Here is a 21,543-nt window from a genome sequence, read left to right as displayed (position 1 = left end):
TTTTTTTGTTCCTTTGAACCTAAAACATTCTTGTTAATTTCCTCTGTATCAACCTACTAATCATGGTTTTTGATACTTGGCCTCATCATAAAGGCATAAAACAAACGTTAAATATCGGCATGCTAATGTCATCATGCTTACCTTTTTGTTAATTTCCTCCATATAAACCTACTAAACATGGATTTTGATATTTGGCGCCATCTTGTAAGTATGCTGATTGGTTCCCAGTTGGTTTTATGCTAGCATTTTAGCTCATTTTGTCCCTATGAAGCTAAAAATCATGGTTTTTGATACTTGGCTTCATTGAAAAAGCATAAAATGTTAGCATGCTAATGTCGAGATGCTAACATTCTTGTTAATTTCCTCTGTATTAACCTACTAATCATGGATTTTGATATTTGGCGCCCTCTTGGAAGTATGCTAATTGGTTGTCAACATCCTAACATTTTTGTTAATTTCCTCCATATAACCTACTAACCATGGGTTTTGATATTTGACTTAATCATAAAAGCATAAAACAAGCATATAATGTTAGCATAATAATATTAGCATGCTAACATTTTTGTTAATTTCCTTTGTATTAACCTACTTATCATGGATTTTGATATTTGGCGCCATCTTGTTAGCACGCTAATTGGTTCAAAGTTGGTTGTATGTTAGCATTTTAGCTTTTTTTGTTCCTTTGAACCTAAAAATCATGGTTTTTGATACTTGGATTCATCATAAAAGCATAAAACAAGCATAAATTGTTAGCATGCTAATGTCAACATGCTAACATTCTTGTTAATTTTCTCCGCATCGACCTACTAAGCATGGATTTTGATATTTGGCGCCATCTTGTAAGTCTGCTAATTGGTTCCCAGTTGGTTTAATGCTAGTATTTTAGCTCATCTTGTTCCTTTGAAGCTAAAAATCATGGTTTTTGATAATTGACTTCATCATGGAAGCATAAAACAAGCATAAAATGTTAGCATGCTAATGTCAAAATGCTAACATTCTTGTTGATTTCCTCCATATTAAACTACTAATCATGGATTTTGATATTTGGTGCTATCTTGTAAGTATGCTAATTGGTTCCCAGTTGGTTTTATGCAGGCATTTTAGCTCATTTAGTTCCTTTAAACCTAAAAAACTTGGTTTTTGATACTTGGTTTCATCATAAACGCATAAAACAAGCATAAAATGTTATTATGCTAATGTCAACAAGCTAACATTTTTGTTAATTTCCCCCGTATTAACCTACTTATCATGGATTTTGATATTTGGCGCCATCTTGTTAGCATGCTATTTGGTTCCCAGTTGGTTGTATGCTAGCATTTTAGCTTTTTTTGTTCCTTTGAACCGAAAACATTCCTGTTAATTTCCTCTGTATCAACCTACTAATCATGGTTTTTGATACTTGGCCTCATCATAAAGGCATAAAAAAAACGTTAAATATTAGCACGCTAATGTCATCATGCTTACCTTTTTGTTAATTTCTTCCATATAAACCTACTAAACATGGATTTTGATATTTGGCTTCATCATAAAAGCATAAAACAGGCATAAAATGTTAGCATATTAATTTTAGCATGATAAAATTTTTGCTAATTTCCTCCGTATTAACCTACTAACAATGGATTTTGATAATTGGCGCCATCTTGTAAGTATGCTGATTGGTTCCCAGATGGTTTTATGCGAGCATTTTAGCTCATTTTGTTCCTTTGAAGCTAAAAATCATGGTTTTTGATACTTAGCTTCATCAAAAAACCATAAAATGCTAGCACGGTAATGTCAACATGCTAACATTCTTGTTAATTTCCTCTGTATTAACCTACTAATCATGGATTTTGATATTTGGCGCCATCTTGGAAGTATGCTAATTGGTTCCCAGTTGGTTTTTTGCTAGCATTTTAGCTCAATGGGTTCCTTTAAACCTAAAAACATGGTTTTGATACTTGGCTTCATCATAAACGCATCAAACAAGCATAAAATGTTAGCATGCTAATGTCAACATGCTAACATTCTTGTTCATTTCCTCTATATAAACCTACTAACCATGGATTTTGGTATTTGGCTTCATCATAAAAGGATAAAATAAGCATACAATCTTAGCATAATATTATTAGTATGCTAACATTTTTGTTAATTTCCTCTGTATTAACCTACTTATCATGGATTTTGATATTTGGTGCCATCTTGTTAGCATGCTAATATATTCCAAGTTGGTTGTATGCTAGCATTTTAGCTTTTTTTGTTCCCTTGAACCTAAAAATCATGGTTTTTTATACTTGGCTTCATCATAAAAGCATAAAACAAGCATAAATTGTTAGCATGCTAATGTCAACATGCTAACATTCTTGTTAATTTTCTCCGTATCAACCTACTAATCATGGATTTTGATATTTGGCGCCATCTTGTAAGTATGCTAATTGGTTCCCAGCTGGTTGAATGCTAGTATTTTAGCTCATGTTGTTCCTTTGAAGCTAAAAATCATGGTTTTTGATAATTGACTTCATCATAAAAGCATAAAACAAGCATAAAATGTTAACATGCTAATGTCAAAATGCTAACATTCCTGTTAATTTCCTCCCTATCAACCTACTAATCATGGTTTTTGATACTTGGCTTCATCATAAAAAAATAAAACAAGCATAAATTGTTAGCATGCTAATGTCAACATGCTAACATTCTTGTTAATTTTCTCCGAATCAATCCACTAATCATGGATTTTGATATTTGGCGCCATCTTTTAAGTATGCTAATTGGTTCCCAGTTGGTTTTATGCAAGCATTTTAGCTCATTTAGTTCCTTTGAACCTAAAAAACATGTTTTTTTGATACTTGGCTTCATCATAAAAGCATAAAACAAGCATGCTAATAATAGCATTCTAACAGCACAAATAGTGAGCCCATCAAAATCTTCTTGTTTCCATTCCTATTTTTATTTAATGACATATTTTAGGTGAATAAAAGCAGCAAACAATGATTAATTGACCTTTCTGTCTTTGGTATTTTTAAAGCATTATGACTCTTAGCACAGAACTCCATTGACTTATTAGGGTTTTTAATACAAACCCCAAAATAAACATGGACCTTAATCATGTTGGCAGTGTTTGCACAACTTAAAATGACTTTCCCTTTTAAATACTTCACTTCTGCTCTTTCTTTAGCAACACTTAGTCGGAAAAGCCTCAGCAACTTGCGAGACGAAGAATATACAGGAAGTGACATGAAGTAATACTGCGTTATAACCTCGGGTTATATAAGTTAGATTCATAAAAAAATGCGTACATGGAGCGGAGGAGCCAATAAAATAAATCAACATGCAGACGCTGTAAATGTTGTCAGGGCTGCTGGAGGGTTGGGAATGGTACTCAGCCAAAACACATTTTAACACAGTCAAAAAGGATGTTATAGATGTATGTATATATGTACCATGTACATCATACTGTAAGAGTGTGTATATATAGCAGTTACAAGAATGAAGTACAAGAAGATCTAAACTGACAGAAATGTATGCTGAGCATTATTAACACATTTGGAGTCCTGGCTAGTATTTAGCGCTTTGCGTATTTTATTTTGAAAACCTGTTTTTATCTTACCTTGCTTGGTTTCCTTTTCTATATTTCAGTACAACCTTAAATGCGTGACTGCGCACCGGCCGTTTGATCGTAACGTGCATCTTAGTTGGCTAAATCAGGAGCTGTTGTAAAATCGCCATGTAAAATTGCTGATGCTAATTAGTAGCATGTCAATAGCAAAGCCAATGTACAAAACTCCAAAACCATTGATAAATGAAAACAAATATCAATTATTTGCAAATCCTTTTCAACTTATTGTCAAGATATGTGGTCTGGATTATGTTTTTGTTAATTTTTGGACTCTTTTAGTTCCCGTTTGCGCTCCCTTGCTTGTTTGGTTACCATGCCAACGTATTAGTTTTACCTGCCTCCGGTGTTCGGGACACGCACTTACTCTAATCAAGAGACCCTTATTTAAGCCTGTCTTTGCCAGTCAGTCGGCCTGGCGTCATTGCTTGTTTTTTACGCGATACCAGGGTTCATGTTGTTCGCTTCATGCCGTGTCCAAGTAAGTTTTGTTTGTTTTAAGCCATAGTTTATGCTGTTTGTTTCCCGCCATAGTTTATGTTTGTTTACCTCACGCCCTGAGTTAGATTAATGAATATGTTCCTACCTGCAAGCCTTGTCCGGAATAGTCCGTTTGCATCCGGGGAGAACAAACCTCGCAGAAAGCTGCAAAGACAAGATATTTAACGTTCGTACTGGAAAACTTTGTTATTTTAGCATTTTTGCTCATTTTATTTTTATTCAAAAACAATGGTTTTGGATACTTGGCGCCATCTTGGCAGTTTTTTTTTACTTTTCCTATGCCAATGTAAGCATGTTGGTTTATGCTAATTTTCTAGTGGTTATTAGAACACACCCTCTCACTACAATACTTTTCACTCTTAAAAACGTCACCTCTGTTAGCTTCCCGATCATGTGACCAAATATGGCGTGGCACTTCCTGGCCATGATTGAGAGCTGATGGACGACCAACCACATGGACTGGTAAGGCTCACGGACTGTGTGAAGCCATGTGTAACCTTTCGCAGCTGAAGGAATCCTCTTCAATGGTCGCTCACACAAACACACACACACACAGACACACACACACAAACGCACCCACACCCACACACACACACACACACACACACACACGCACACACACACACACACGCACCCACACACACACACACACAGGTTATCATTTGGAATGGGGACCAAATAGTTGATCAGTACTTGTGGGGACCACCCTTTCTACATGTTGTGGAGGCATAAAAAAAATTGGTAAAATGGCCACTGTCCAGGTAGCTCATGCACGTCTTTAAATCTCTGGATTGATGAAGTAATGTGCTGATCAGTCTTACTGGGGACCCTGGAGAAAAAAAGTTAATATGGGTCATGGGGACCAAATTTAAATCATTTGGCATAATTCACACAAATTTGTACGTAACTACTGAGGACCATTTGAAAACAAAATAAATATGACTAGATCTTCAGAACACAGCACTACAGCTGTCCTCTTATAGGAAGTTTCAAAGTTTCACAGCTTAAAAATCACTTTAGGCATCTTCAGAATGGATCTGACTATAATTTAAAAAGGTTTCCCTTTCGTCCCCATACCGTCCGAGGTCCCCTAAGAGTGACTGTGTAAACACAGCTATGTCCCCATTAAGTCAGCATTGCCGGAACACACACACACACACACACACACACACACACACACTCACACACAAATTTGGAATGGGCACCAAATAGTTGATCAGTACTTGTGGGGACCATCCTTTCTACAGGTTATGGAGGCATAAAAAAAAATTGGTAAAATGGCCACTGCCTACTTACCTCATACACGTCTTTAAATCTCTGGATTGATGAAGTAATGTGCTGATCAGTCTTACTGGGGACCCTGGGGAAAAAGACGTCATACGGTTCATGGGGACCAAATTTAAATAATTTTGCATAATTCACACAAATTTGTACGTGACTACTGAGGACCATTTAAAAACAAATTAAATATGACTCGATCCTCAGAATGCAGCACTACAGCTGCCCTCCTATAGGAAGTTTCAAAGTTTCAATGCTTAAAAATCACTTTAGGCATCTTCAGAATGGATCTGACTATTATTTAAAAAGTTTTCCCTTTGGTCCCCATTCTGTCCGAGGTCCCCCAGGAGTGACTGTGTAAACAGAGCGATGTCCCCATTAAGTCAGCATTCCCAGAACACACACACACATGCACTCATGCGGATAAGAGACAAGGACACGACTTCTCCAACAGACCAAGACGTTGATAAGAGTGTTCAAACATGGCCCCCTCCCCAAGTGTCACCCATGCGGCCCTTCCCCCACAACGTGAAACCGTTCAGGTGCTCACGTTTTTCCAGCTTGTAAACCAGATAACTCCCTAAGGATGACGGATGATAGACCTGCAAAGGGCTGATGCCACCTTCCTTTGACCTCTGACCTTTCATGAGGAGCAGTAGTAGGGGGGTCAACACCTTTGAAATAATTTTTAGGACGGGGTGCGGGGGAATTGGAGTAAATCCAGCGGTGTGGTTCTATATAAATACTTGACCACAGTCAATCAATCGATCAATTTAAGTGACGCTGGCCTCCTCTAAAAGTGACGTGATGTTATTGTCACAAGGGAAGCGGCGGAACTTCTGCTTCTGAAGATTGAGGCGGTGTAACAAAATGACGCTTCCTGTGACGCACCCACTTACCTGAGTGACCCCAACCCCCCCATCTTTCCCTAACCTTCTTTTTTAAAGGTTTTTCCAACACGAAAAGGCTCATTGTTTAAAATATTATTACTAATATCATTACTATTAATTATCTTTAATCATCTGATACTTTATTGTCCTCAGCTTGATCTGGAAATGAAATAAATTATTATAAATTAATTTATATATTTATTATATAATTAAATTATTTAAATGAATACAATATTTTGACAAATATAATTGTTTTATTAAAATAATTGCATATATATATATATATATATGTATATATATACACATACATATTTATACATACATATATATACATACATACATCCATATATACATATATGTAAATATATATATATATATACATACATATATCCACATATGTAAATATATATATATACACACACTCATATGTATATATATACGTGCATATTTACATACATACATATGTAAATATACATATATCCACATACATACTTACATACATATGTATATACATACATACATATATGTGTATACGCATGTATATATGTATGTATATACATATATATGGATATACATCCATGGATATACATATATGTATGTACTGTATATACGTACATAAATACATACATACATACACATACATATATATACACATACATATAAATATACACATTCATATAAATATACATATTCATATATATATATACACACACATATATATACACATACATACATCAATCAATCAATGATTATTTCTATAGCCCTAAATCACTAGTGTCTCAAAGGGCTGCACAAACTACAACACAAACCACAACGACATCATATATATATATATATATATATATATATATAGACACACATACATACAAACATACATACATATATACATACATACATATATGCATACATACACACACATTTATATATAAATATACACACATATATACACGTACACACACATACATACATACATACATACATACAAAAGTTTGGAGACCCCTGATATAGACTATTGAGCTTTGTTTTCAACATGTTCTGCTGGTGGTGTGCCATTGGATTTTTTCAATGAAAAAAATATTACCTTGGCTCCAAAAAGGTTGAAAAACACTCTTGTAGACAGTATTCTAAACAAATACTTTTTAGTCATGATGCTATAGAGACAACTAGCAATGCCTTGCAGTGTATCAGACTGGATTGTATTATTATCTTTGGGGGTGGGGAGCCTGAAGCGTGCATCATTTTCACCTCGACTGACCTCAAAATTTGCATTTTGTCACATTCGAACGGATTCTGTCAAAGGAGTCAAGTGGAAAAAAAAATGCGCATGGGGGTCAAAGTTCACAGCAGGTTTGCATCGCCGTCGACGTGCGCTTCAAATCCTGGCCTAATGACAAGCAGGCCGCCGCTGGGAAACATTTGAACATGGACTACCAGGGTGGGGCTGCGGGGTTGGGTATGTTGTGGGGGCTTTGGTAGGGGGGGGGCTGGGGTCAGTCTGCAGGACTGAGATAAATTCAGAGGGGAGTTGGCAGGAAGTGCTCTCACATCACTTCCTCTCTTTGTCTCTGCCGCTATTTTCAAGGCTTGGAATGTCGCTCCTGGACGGGGAGGAGGGGGTTGGAGGGTCGCGGAAAGGAATTCAAAACAAATTTGTTAAAGTTTTTTTAGAAACATTTGTGTCTGGGTCTCCTGCTTCCAGGTATAGGCATGATCGCGTCCTGTCACGAGACGTTACCCCCCGCCCAAAACCCAGGTTCATGCTAAAAAAGACCAACTAAACCCCCCAACACGCGGACATAAACTATCAGGACCAGGAAGTCTACTGCTCACCTAAACCTGCAAAAACTCTAGACGGACGGCAAAGACAAGATATTTAAAATTTGAACTGGTAAACTTTGTTATTTTTTGCAAATATTAGCTCATTTGGAACTTGATGCCTGCAAAAAATTTCAAAAAAGCTGGCACGAGTGGAAAAAAGACTGAGAAAGTTGAGGAACGCTCATCAAACGCTTAATTGGAACATCCCGCAGGCGGGTGTCATGATTGGGTATAAAAGCAGCTTCCATGAAATGATCAGTCATTCACAAACAAAGGATGGGGTGAGGGTCACCACTTTGTGAACAAATGCGTGAACAAATTGTTTTTTAGTCAAGTCAATTTTTAGAACAGCATTTCTCAACCAGCTATCGCAAGGAATTTAGGGATTTCACCATCTACAGCCAGTAATATCATCAAAAGGTTCAGAGAATCTGCAGGAATCGCTGCAAGGCGGTACTGCATCCAAAAGTGTAAAGGATATCACCACATGGGCTCAGGAACACTTCAGAAAACCACTGTCAGCAACTACAGTTTGTCGCCACATATTTAAGTGTAAGTTAAAACTCTAATATGCAAAGCGAAAATTATTTATCAACAACACCCAGAAACGCCGCCGGCTTCGCTGGGCCCGAGCAAAGTGGAAGAGTGTTCTGTGGTCTGACGAGTCCACAATTCATTTTTATTTATTTTTTTGCAGCACAAACTAAAAGGGACAAGTTTGGGATGATTTTGACATGGTCTAGTTATGATCAAAAACACGTTAATAACATAAAAAGCAATAGTACCTTAAAATCTACATTAGTCAACTAGAATATTTAGACAAAAAATGTCAGCAGCTCAAACAATAAGACAAGTTTCTGTAGATTTTGACTGGAAAAATAAGGATTATTGTTATTTTTGTTAGTTTTTTATTCGAAAAAACATAAGAAGTTGTTTTAACATCAGATGAGATCAAAGGTTAACAAATGGACAAAAATATATATATTTTTTTTAATTATGTAGGTGCTCAAACAAGCTCCTGCACCTGCCTATTGTTTTCCCGTCGATGACAAAAACAGTTAATTGCCCAAACTTGCTAAAAACGCTCTGCATGTTGTTGACAATATCAGCGACTAGTCGGGGGGTAACCTGCTGCTACGTTGGGTGGTCTCGTCCTCTTTCTCCCAGAGGAAAACCAGGCAACAGATGGTCAGGCGTAAAACTTTGAGCACCCCTGATGTCCCTTGGCTTCTTTCGCATGCCGCATCCATAAAATTTACTCGTGGACCTTCTAGGGTTGCAGAGAGAAACAGAATCTCTGTTTGATGAAGACCTTGGTGGGGATAAGAACCCGACAGGGATGAACCCTGGATCAACGTCTCTCGTTTCCCCTCGTCCAGCTGGATGCATTCAGAACATGCCTTGAACGCTTCCCGTTTTCACTTTGTGATAAACTAAGGCGTCACCTTTCACCCTCCAAATCACAAGGGGGCGATGTATCACATGTCATTCGGTGGATGACCCACAAAAATGTTTGACCCAATCCAAACGACCTTCCCTAGTCATGGCGCAAAAAAAAAAAATGCAACCAACACAAAAAGTCAACACACATGGTCACTCACACCTGACACAACCTGCTCACTGAACTTTGTTATTATAAAAAATGCAAAAACACTCTCTCCACACTTATGAGTGTTTGGCGTATTAAAGCTGCTTGATATTTTTGATTAGTTAAAAAAAAAAAACCTTAAGGGGGATGTCAAATAAGTAAACAAGGTAGGAGTTGAACTTTCACTTACACTTAATAGTTGATTATAATATTATGTATCCATTATATAACTGTTATAATTTGTACTCGTGTATATGTATAGGCTTTATATATACATATATATATATATATATATATATATATATACATATATATATATATACACATATATATGTATATATATATATATACTTATATATGTATATATATATACACACACATATATACAAACATATATATATGCATATATATGTATATATATACACATATATACAGATATACATATACATACATATATATGCATATATATGTATATATACACATAAATAAATATATATATACACATATATATACATATATATATATATATATACTTATATATATATATACATAAAGACACATATATATACACACACACACACACACATATATATATACATACATACACATATAAATATATATACATACATATATTTATACTTACACATACATATATACATATACATACATATATATACAAATATATATGCATATATATGCATATGTGTATATATATATTACACATACATATATATATACATGCATATATATATATATATATACATATATACATACATATATACCCACACACATATGCACATGTATATATACAGTATTTAGTCAGCCAGCGATTGTGCAAGTTCTCCCACTTAAAATGATGACAGAGATCTGTAATTTTCATCATAGGTACACTTCAACTGTGAGAGACAGAATGTGAAAAAAAAATCCAGGAATTCACATGGTAGGAATTTTAAATAATTTATTTGTAAATTATAGTGGAAAATAAGTATTTGGTCAACCATTCAAAGCTCTCACTGACGGAAGGAGGTTTTGGCTCAAAATCTCACGATACATGGCCCCGTTCATTCTTTCCTTAACACGGATCAATCGTCCTGTCCCCTTAGCAGAAAAACAGCCCCAAATCATGATGTTTCCACCCCCATGCTTCACAGTAGGAATGGTGTTCTTGGGATGCAACTCAGTAATCTTCTTCCTCCAAACACCACGAGTTGAGTTTATACCAAAAAGTTCTATTTTGGTTTCATCTGACCACAAGACATTTTCCCAATCCTCTGCTGTATCATCCAAGTATCCATTTTGGTATAAACTCAACTCGTCGTGTTTGGAGGAAGAAGAATACTGAGTTGCATCCCAAGAGCACCATACCTACTGTGAAGTATGGGGGTGGAAACATCATGCAGGTCAGTGGCAATTAATTGCCACTGACTTGAGTTACTGTTTGATTTTTTTTCCCTGCACCGTGACAAGGGGAGGTTGTTTGGATTGGGTCATAAAAGTATAGTATGTGCAAGTACTCATTTTGATTTACAATTAATTGCCACTGACTTGAGTTACTGTTTGTTTTGTGTTTTTTTTCTGCACCATGTCTAGGGAAGGTTGTTTGGATTGGGTCGTGTAAGTAAATTCTGTGCGGGTACTAATTTTGATTTCCAATTAATTGCCGCTGACTTGAGTTACTGTTTGATTTATTTATTTTTTTCTGCACCGTGACTAGGGAAGGCTGTTTGGATTGGGTCATACAGGTATATTATGTGCAAGTACTCATTTTGATTTACATTTAATTGCCACTGACTTCAGTTACTGTTTGATTTTTTTTCTTCCCTGCACCGTGACTAGGTAAGATTGTTTGGATTGGGTCATACAAGTATATTATGTGCAAGTACTCATTTTGATTTACAATTAATTGCCACTGACTTGAATTACTGTTTGTTTTTCTGCACCATGACTAGGGAAGGTTGTTTGGATTGGGTCGTGTAAGTAAATTCTGCGCGGGTACTGATTTTGATTTTCAATAAATTGCCACTGACTTGAGTTAATGTTTGATTTATTTTATTTTTTTCTGCACCGTGACTAGGGAAGGCTGTTTGGATTGGGTCATACAAGTATATTATGTGCAAGTACTCATTTTGATTTACATTTAATTGCCACTGACTTGAGTTACTGTTTGATTTTTTTTTTCCCTGCACCGTGACTAGGTAAGATTGTTTGGATTGGGTCATACAAGTATATTATGTGCAAGTACTCATTTTGATTTACAATTAATAGCCACTGACTTGAATTACTGTTTGTTTTCCTGCACCATGACTAGGGAAGGTTGTTTGGATTGGGTCGTGTAAGTAAATTCTGTGCGGGTACTGATTTAGATTTTCAATAAATTGCCACTGACTTGAGTTACTGTTTGATATTGTGTGTTTTTTTCTGCACCGTGACTAGGGAAGGTTGTTTGGATTGGGTCATACAAGCATATTATGTGTAAATACTCATTTTGATTTACAGTTATTTTCCACTGACTTGAGTTACTGTTTGATTTTTTAGTTTTTTTCTGCACCGTGACTAGGGAAGGTTGTTTGGATTGAGTCATACAAACATGTTATGTGCAAGTACTCATTTTAACTTTTACAATTAATTGCCACTGACTTGAGTTACTGTTTGATTTTTTTTTTTCCTGCACCATGACTAGGGAAGATTTTTTGGATTGGGTCATGCAGGTATATTACGTGCAAGTACTCATTTTGATTTACAATTAATTGCCACTGACTTGAGTTACTGTTTGTTTTGTGTGTGTTTTTCTGCACCATGACTAGGGAAGGTTGTTTGGATTGGGTCGTGTAAGTTAATTCTGTGGGGTACTGATTTTGATTTTCAATTAATTGCCACTGACTTGAGTTACTGTTTGATTTTTTGTTTTTTTTTCTGCACCGTGACTAAGGAAGGTTGTTTGGATTGGGTCATACAAGTATATTATGTGCAAGTACTCATTTTGATTTACAATTAATTGCCACTGACTTGAGTTACTGTTTGATTTTTTTTTCCCTGCACCGTGACTAGGTAAGATCAATCAATCAATCAATGTTTAAGATTGTTTGGATTGGGTCATACAAGTATATTATGTTCAAGTACTCATTTTGATTTATAATTAATTGCCACTGTCTTGAGTTACTGTTTGTTTTTTGTTTGTTTTTCTGCACCATGACTAGGGAAGGTTGTTTTGATTGGGTCATATAAGTAAATTGTGTGCGGGTACTCATTTTGATTTTTAATTAATTGCCACTGACTTGCGTTACTGTTTTATTTTTTTAATTTTTTTATTTTTTCTGCACCGCGACTAGGGAAGGTTGCTTGGATTGGGTCATACAAGTACATTCTGTGAAAGTATTCATTTTGATATACAGTTAATGGCTACTGACTTGAATTACTTCCATTGGCCATTAGTTGACGATAAAATGGCAGCTGTTTGTCCACTGACATATTTGTATTTTATATGAAAACACCCATAGGCCGTAGTTTGGACCCCCGGGACCAAACTTGAGGGGAGACCTAAAGGTTAAAAAAGGAATCTATATATTGTGTTGGTTTTGAAAATGAAAAATATCACAACGGCCTCGGCGTGCTTGAATTTTTTTTTTTAGCTCTATGGCCCCTACTGTAGCATTTCCAATACGTCAAACAATGCGAAGCTAACGGACGGAGGTTCGTATTTCACTGAAATATTTCTTCTAATATTGCGCACGTCGACGTAATGATGTCGGACGGACGCCCTAGAACCTTCTGGACCTCGGCCAGGCTGGTTCCTGCCTTGGATTACATGCTAACCGGGCTACGACCACCCCTCAAAAAAAAAAAGAAAAAAAAAGAAAACCCCGCTGCTGTCAAGCTGTCATAAAAGTTGGCGCGACCCCAGCGCGATTCAAAGCCGAGACAGATGAAGTCTGTGCGGGTGTAGGAGCGGCTAAAAAAGGTATTTGTGCAGCGGAGCAATATTAGGAGAACTTATGGGGCCCCGGGGACAATGTTTGGACGTGGACTATTTGACAAGTGCTATGTGAGGTTGGAAGTGTAATAAAAAGGCAAGGAGGCCATTAAAGGGATGTGCACAGTATTAGTCCAGCACTTGTCAGTTAGCTCTCTGTGGAAGTGTGCTGCAGGAAGTGCCGGGACCACCGGTTAGGGTCCTGGTGAGACGTGGCCGGCTCGGCCCGGGAGGATGTCAGGAGGGCCTTGGACTGCAGGATGTCCTGCTTGGAAATCCCGCACAACAAACAAGAGAGAAGAGCATGTGACATCCACTCGGAATGCCAAAGATTTGACGGGAAAAGTCCCGCCAGGATGAGAACTAGAATGGTAGCGTCGACCCAGAACTGGTCCTCGGTTTTTGGATCCTGCACCGCGTCAGAGTAAACGTTTCTCAGTGTGAAGGTCCTGGAAGTGGAACGACTGGTTCTGTGCAGGAAGCACACGCGGATCAGTGATAGTGTGGCTAGTCAAAGAGGACCAATGACTCAAAGAGTACCAATGACTCAAAGAGGCTACCAACGACTCAAAGAAGCTACCGCCGACTCAAAGAAGCTACCGACGACTCAAAGAGGATCTATGAATCAAAGAGGATCAACAACTCAAAGAGGACCAACGACTCAAAGAGGCTACCAACGACTCAAAGAGGACTCAAAGAGGACCAACGACTCAAAAAGGCGACCCATGACTCAAAGAGGACAAATGACTCAAAGAGGACCAACGACTCAAAGAGGCAACCCACGACTCAAAGAGGACCAATGACTTAAAGAGGCTCAATGAATGAAAGAGTACCAACGCCTCAAAGAGGCTACCAATGACTCAAAGAGTACCAACAACTCAAAGAGGACTAATGACTCAAAGGCGACCCATGACTCCAAAAGGCGACCCATGACTCAAAGACAACTAATGACTCAATGAGGACCAATGACTCAGAGGTCTAATGACTCAATTAGGACCAATAACTCCAAGAGGTGACCAACGACTCAAAGAGGACCAGCAAATCAAAGAGGACCAATGCTTCAAAGAGGATCAATAAATAAAAGAGTACCAACGCCTCATAGAGGCTACTAATGACTCAAAGAGTACCAACGACTCAAAGAGGACTAATGACTCAAAAAGGCAACCAATGACTCAAAGACAACTAATGACTCAATGAGGACCAATGACTCAATGAGGACTAATGACTCAATTAGGACCAATAACTCCAAGAGGTGACCAACGACTCAAAGAGGACCAGCGAATCAAAGAGGACCAATGGCTCAAAGAGGTGACCAACGGCTCAAGGAGGACCAATGACTCAAAGAGGACCAACAACTCAAAGAGGCTACCAACGACTCAAAGAGGCTACCAATGACTCAAAGAGGATCAACGACTCAAAAAGGCGACCCATGATTCAAAGAGTACCAACGACTCAAAAAGGCTACCAATGACTCAAAGAGGACCAACGAACCAAAGAGGACCAACAACTCAGAGGATTAATGACTCAAAGGCGACCCATGAATCAAAAAGGCGACCCATGTCTCATAGACGGCTAACGACTCAATGAGTACCAACGACTCAGAGGACTAATGACTCAATTAGGACCAATGACTCCAAGAGGAGACCAACGACTCAAAAGAGGTAACCAACAACTCAAAGAGGACCAGCGAATCAAAGAGGACCAATGGCTCAAAGAGGTGACAAACGGCTCAAGGAGGACCAATGACTCAAAGTGGACCAACAACTCAAAGAGGCTACCAATGACTCAAAAAGGCTACAAATGACTCAAGGAGGACCAATGATTCAAAAAGGCGACCCACGGTCCAAAGAGTACCAACGACTCAGAGAGGCTACCAACGACTCAAAAAGGACCAACGAACCAAAGAGGACCAACTACTCAAAGAGGACTAATGACTCAACGGCGACCCATGAATTAAAAAAACGACCCATGACTCAAAGACGACTAATGACTCAATGAGGACCAATGACTCAGAGGACTAATGACTCAATTAGGACCAATGACTCCAAGAGGAGACCAACGACTCAAAAGAGGTAACCAACGACTCAAAGAGGAGCAGCGACTTAAAAGAGGTAACCAACGACTCAAAGAGGACCAGCGAATCAAAGAGGACCAATGGCTCAAAGAGGTGACCAACGGCTCAAGGAGGACCAATGACTCAAAGAGGACCAAGAACTCAGAGAAGCTACCAACGAGTCAAAGAGGCTACCAATGACTCAAAGAGGACCAAGAACTCAGAGAAGCTACCAACGAGTCAAAGAGGCTACCAATGACTCAAAGAGGACCAACGACTCAAAAAAGGCGACCCATTATTCAAAGAATACCAACGACTCAAAGAGGCTACCAACGACTCAAAGAGGACCAACGAACCAAAGAGGACCAACGAACCAAAGAGGACTAATGACACAAAGGTGACCCGTGAATCAAAAAGGCGACCCATGACTCAAAGACGACTAATGACTCAATGAGGACCAATGACTAAGAGGACTAAAGACTCAATTAGGACCAATGACTCCAAGAGGAGACCAACGACTCAAAAGAGGTAACCAACGCCTCAAAGAGGACCAGCGACTCAAAAGAGGTAACCAACAACTCAAAGAGGACCAGCGAATCAAAGAGGACCAATGACTCAAAGAGGTGACCAACGGCTCAAGGAAGACCAATGACTCAAAGAGGACCAACAACTCAAAGAGGCTACCAACGACTCAAAAAGACTACCAATGACTCAAAGAGGACCAACGACTCAAAAAGGTGACCCATGATTCAAAGAGTACCAACGACTCAAAGAGGCTACCAACGACTCAAAGAGGACCAAAGAACCAAAGAGGACCAACTATCTCAAAGAGGACTAATGACTCAAAGGCGACCCATGAATCAAAAAGGCGACCCATGACTCAAAGACCACTAATGACTCAATGAGGACCAATTACTCAGAGGACTAATGACTCAATTAGGACCAATAACTCCAAGAGGTGACCAACGACTCAAAAGAGGTGACCAACGAATCAAAGAGGACCAGCGAATCAAAAAGGACCAATGGCTCAAAGAGGTGACCAACGGCTAAAGGAGAACCAATGACTCAAAGAGGACCAACAACTCAAAGAGGCTACCAATGACTCAAATAGGATCAACGACTCAAAGAGGACCAACGACTCAAAAAGGCGACCCACGATTCAAAGAGTACCAACGACTCAAAGAGGACCAACGAACCAAAAAGGACCAACAAATCAAAGAGGACTAATGACTCAAAGGCGACCCATGAATCAAAAAGGACCAATGGCTCAGAGGACTAATGATTCAATTAGGACCAATGACTCCAAGAGGAGACCAAGGACTCAAAAGAGGTGACCAACGACTCAAAGAGGACCAGCGAATCAAAGAGGACCAATGTTTTAAAGAGGTGACCAACGACTCAAGGACGACCAACAACTCAAGGAGGACCAATGAATCAAATAGGATCAACGACTTAAAGAAGGCCAATTACTCAAAGAAGGCCAATGACTCAAAAAAGAGGGCCAATGATTCAAAGAGGCGACAAACAACTTGTATTCTCAGAAGAAACAGAAAACCTACAGCAGGAGGGTCGGACTCCTTTTTAGTGAGGGCCACTTCGCAAACACGGGTGCCCTCGGAAGGCCGCTTGTAAGACTCAATAATTTGGAATGTTGGTCTCGTTACACAACTTGTAGTTTTTCATCTGATGTTTGATATTAAACATTAAAATTAACTTTTCAAGTGTACAACATGTGACTGCAATTTGAAAGAACAAATACATTTAGCCAGAAAGTGCATTTTTCTTCTGCTGGCCATCTTTGAATGATTTGGCACGGGCTACTTTGATGCTTGGCCAGGCCACTTCAAATTATTTGGTGGGCCAGGTTAAATGTTTTGGAGGGACGCATTAAATGGTTTGGAGGGCTACTCCAATGACATGGCTACTTTTAACGATTTGGCGGGCCAAATTAAACAAGTTAGAGAGCTATTTTGATGATTTGGCAGACCAACTTATTTGGCAGGCCACATCAAATGATTTGGAGGGACATAAATGATTTGGAGGGCCACATTAATGATTTGGCAGGCCATTTAAAATAATTTAGCGAGGCAATTGAAATTATTTGGAGAGCCACTTAATTTAACGTGTCATTTTAATCAGCCACTAGAAATTATTTGAAGGGTCACTTTAATGACTTGGCGGGCCTCATTAAATGATTTCGAGGGACACAATAATGATTTGGAGAGCCGCATTATGCTTTGGCGGGCCAATTTTAATGAGTTAGGGGGCCACATTGATGATTTGGCAGACCACGTCAAACTGTTGGGCAGGCCACCTTAAATGATTTGGCGAGCCCCTACAAATGAATTGCAGGGACATATTAAATGATTTGGAGGGCCACACTAATGCTTTGGCAGGCCACTTTAAATTATTTAGAGGGCCATTTTAAATGATTTAGCGAGCCAGTTTAAATGATTTGGAGAGCCACTTAATTTAACGGGCCACTTTAATGATTCGGAGAGCGCGGACATATTAAATGATTTGGAGGGCCACTATAATGCTTTGGTAGGCCAAGTTAAATGATTTAGAGGGCCATTTTAAATGATTTAGCGAGCCAGTTTAAATGATTTGGAGAGCCACTTAATTTAACGGGCCACTTTAATGATTTGGAGAGCCACTTGAAATTATTCGGTAGGCTACTACGAATGATTTGGAGGGACATATTAAATGATTTGGAGGGCCACTCTAGTGGTTTAGCAGGCCTGGTTAAAAAATATTTGGAGAGCCATCCTAATGATTTGGCAGGCCACATTAAATGATTTAGAGAGCCAGTTTATTTTAACATGTCATTTTAATGTTTCGGAGAGCAACTTGAAACTATTTGAAGACTCACACTAATGATTTGGTATGCCACTTTAAATGATTTGGTGAGCCCCTTTAATAATTTGGCAGGTCACATGAAATGATTTTCCGGCCATTTTAATTATTTGGAGGGTCAGAATAAATTATTCTAAGGGCCAATTAAATGATCTGGGGGTCCACTTACAAAATTTGGCGGGCCAATTAAAATTATTTGGAGGGCAACTTTCGTGATATGGCAAGCCACATTTAACGATTTGGAGAGCAAAATTTAATTACTTGGCAGGCCACCGTAAATGACTTTGCGGCCGTATTGAATAATTTGTCAGGCTAATAATTACAATACTTACAGTGTTAACACGTTATAGGACAAAAAACACTAACTTGGCACATTCAACTTAATGGCAAAGACTACTTCCCGGCTACGGCAACATATCATAGCCTATCAACTATTACTATAACTTCTATTTTTAGTGTTAATAAGTACAATACTTACAGTATTAACACGTTATAGGACAAAAAAAACACTAATTTGGCCCATTCAACTTAATGGCAAAGATTACTTCCCGGCTATGGCAACGTATCATAGCCTATAAACCAGGGGTCACCAACGTGGTGCCCGTAAGGACCAGATGAGTCGCCCGCTGGCCTGTTCTAAAAATAGCTCAAATAGCAGCACTTACCAGTGAGCTGCCTCTATTTTTCAAATTGTATTTATTTACTAGCAAGCTGGCCTCGCTTTGCTCGACGTTTTTAATTCTAAGAGAGACAAAACTCAAATAGAATTTGAAAATCCAAGAAAATATTTTAAAGACTTGGTCTTCACTTGTTTAAATAAATTCATTTATTTTTTTACTTTGCTTCTTATAACTTTCAGAAAGACAATTTTAGAGAAAAAACACAACCTTAAAAATGATTTTAGGATTTTTAAACACATTTACCTTTTTACCTTTTAAATTCCTTCCTCTTCTTTCCTGAAAATTTTAATCAATGTTAAAGTAAAAAAAAAAGGTTTATTATTTTAAAGAATAATAAATACATTTTAATTTAATTCCTCATTTTAGCTTGTGTTTTTTCGACGAAGAATATTTTTGAAATATTTCTTCAAATTTATGATTAAAATAAAAAAAAAATATTCTGGCAAATCTAGAAAATCTGTAGAATCAAATTTAAAGCTTATTTCTAAGTCTTTTGAATTTCTTTTAAAATTTTTGTTCTGGAAAATCTAGAAGAAATAATGATTTGTCTTTGTTAGAAATATAGCTTGGTCCAATTTGTTATATATTCTAACAAAGTGCCGATTGGATTTTAACCTATTTAAAACATGTCATCAAAATTCTAAAATTAATCTTAATCAGGAAAAATTACTAATGATGTTCCATAAATTATTTTTTAAATTTTTTCCAAATGATTCAAATTAGCTAGTTTTTCTCCTAATTTGTTTCGGTTGAATTTTTTATTTTAAAGAGTCGAAATTGAAGATAAACTAGGTTTCAAAATTTAATTTTTATTTTTTCGTGTTTTCTCCTCTTTTAAACCGTCCAATTAAGTGTTTTTTTTCATCATTTATTCTCTACAAAAACCTTCCGTAAAAGGAAAAAAAATGTACAATGGAATGACGGACAAAAATACCCTTTTTTTTCCATATATATAGATTTATTTATCAAAGGTAAATTGAGCAAATTAGCTGTTTCTGGCAATTTATTTAAGTGTGTATCAAACTGGTAGCCCTTCGCATTAATCAGTACCCAGGAAGTACCCCTGCTATCAACTATTACTATTACTTCTATTTTCAGTGTTTAATAATTACAATACTTACAGTATTAACACTTTATAGGACAAAAACAGACTAATTTGGCCCATTCAACTTAATGGCAAAGACTACTTCCGGGCTACGGCAACATATCATAGCCTATCAACTATTACTAAAACTTGTATTTTTAGTGTTTGATAATTACAATACTTACAGTATTAACACGTTATGGAACAAAAAACAATAACTTGGCACATTCAACTTAATGGCAAAGACTACTTCCCGGCTACTTCAACATATCATAGCCTATAAACTATTACTATTACTTCTATTTTAAGAACATTATTTAGTCATAATGTTTGTTTATGTGCATGTTAGTTAAATCAACATAACTCGGACAGTTATGGGCGGATTTTGATGAAACTTTGAGGAAACGTCAGAAACGGGACCAGGTATGAGTGATTACATTTTGGGGCTGATCCGGATCAGTTTTTCCTTGAAACGGATTACATCTGCACAGTGGACTGGCTTCTGTTTGTTTGCGAACTGTATTGATTTGCTAAGCAACGCCCCGCCCCTTTCTCCATTCCTTCGCCCCCCCAACCCCACTCCACCCCCCTGCCTGTGAGGGTCACCGCCGCTGCCCTTTACCGAAATCTGTCAGGCCCCTTCTGACGCAGATCCGCTTCCTGTCCGAGTGAGATTTTTATTGTTCGCAGGGAGCCGGCTCCCGAATCTCGCTCCTGCAGCCGCTTCCCGTTTCCCGTGGAGGAGGAAGCCGCGCTGATGCTTCACCACCATTCTGCCTTTCAAAGAATCAAGTCAGGAAAAAGGCCCCGCCTACTTTTCCAGCGCACACTGACAATGCATCCTACTGTACATGCTATATACAGTAACCCCCCCTTCCAATACCCACCTACGTGTGCTCACCTGTGTTGGTTCCCATGAAGTCTCGGCACGTAGACAGTGTTGGGAAATCACAGCCTGCCACCTGGAATTGAAAGAAAATCCATTTGTTTTGCGTCAAATAATGTCTTTTATTGTGAAGGGACGGCGTTTATGTAAATAATGATTATTTATGGGGAGTGCTATTCAGCTGGTTATTATTGACAAGATCAACACAATATTTGACAATTTTTCCACACAAACAATTGTTTGGTCCAAAAAAAGGCAGTAGTTGAGAATAACAAAACAAAAGATTTTGAGTGAATAGAAATATGGACCCGATGACTCGAGCACAGAGGTGTCCAACTCTTTTTCATTGA

General features: G+C 38.0%; 1 long non-coding RNA gene across 1 annotated transcript; it reads right to left on the bottom strand.

The window, feature by feature from the left end:
- Positions 1-4,174: 4,174 nt before the first annotated feature.
- On the bottom strand, positions 4,175-21,257 carry LOC133557031 (uncharacterized). Its single transcript, XR_009807652.1, has 4 exons — positions 21,209-21,257; positions 5,387-5,450; positions 4,463-4,919; positions 4,175-4,234 (listed from the first exon to the last, which is right to left on the bottom strand). It is a non-coding gene; the product is annotated as an uncharacterized LOC133557031 (long non-coding RNA).
- Between the last annotated feature and the right edge of the window lie 286 nt (positions 21,258-21,543).

The sequence above is a fragment of the Nerophis ophidion genome, linkage group LG08 (assembly GCF_033978795.1).
Source record: "Nerophis ophidion isolate RoL-2023_Sa linkage group LG08, RoL_Noph_v1.0, whole genome shotgun sequence".
NCBI classification, from domain to species: domain Eukaryota; kingdom Metazoa; phylum Chordata; class Actinopteri; order Syngnathiformes; family Syngnathidae; genus Nerophis; species Nerophis ophidion.
This window is presented reverse-complemented; position numbering and strand designations above follow the sequence as displayed.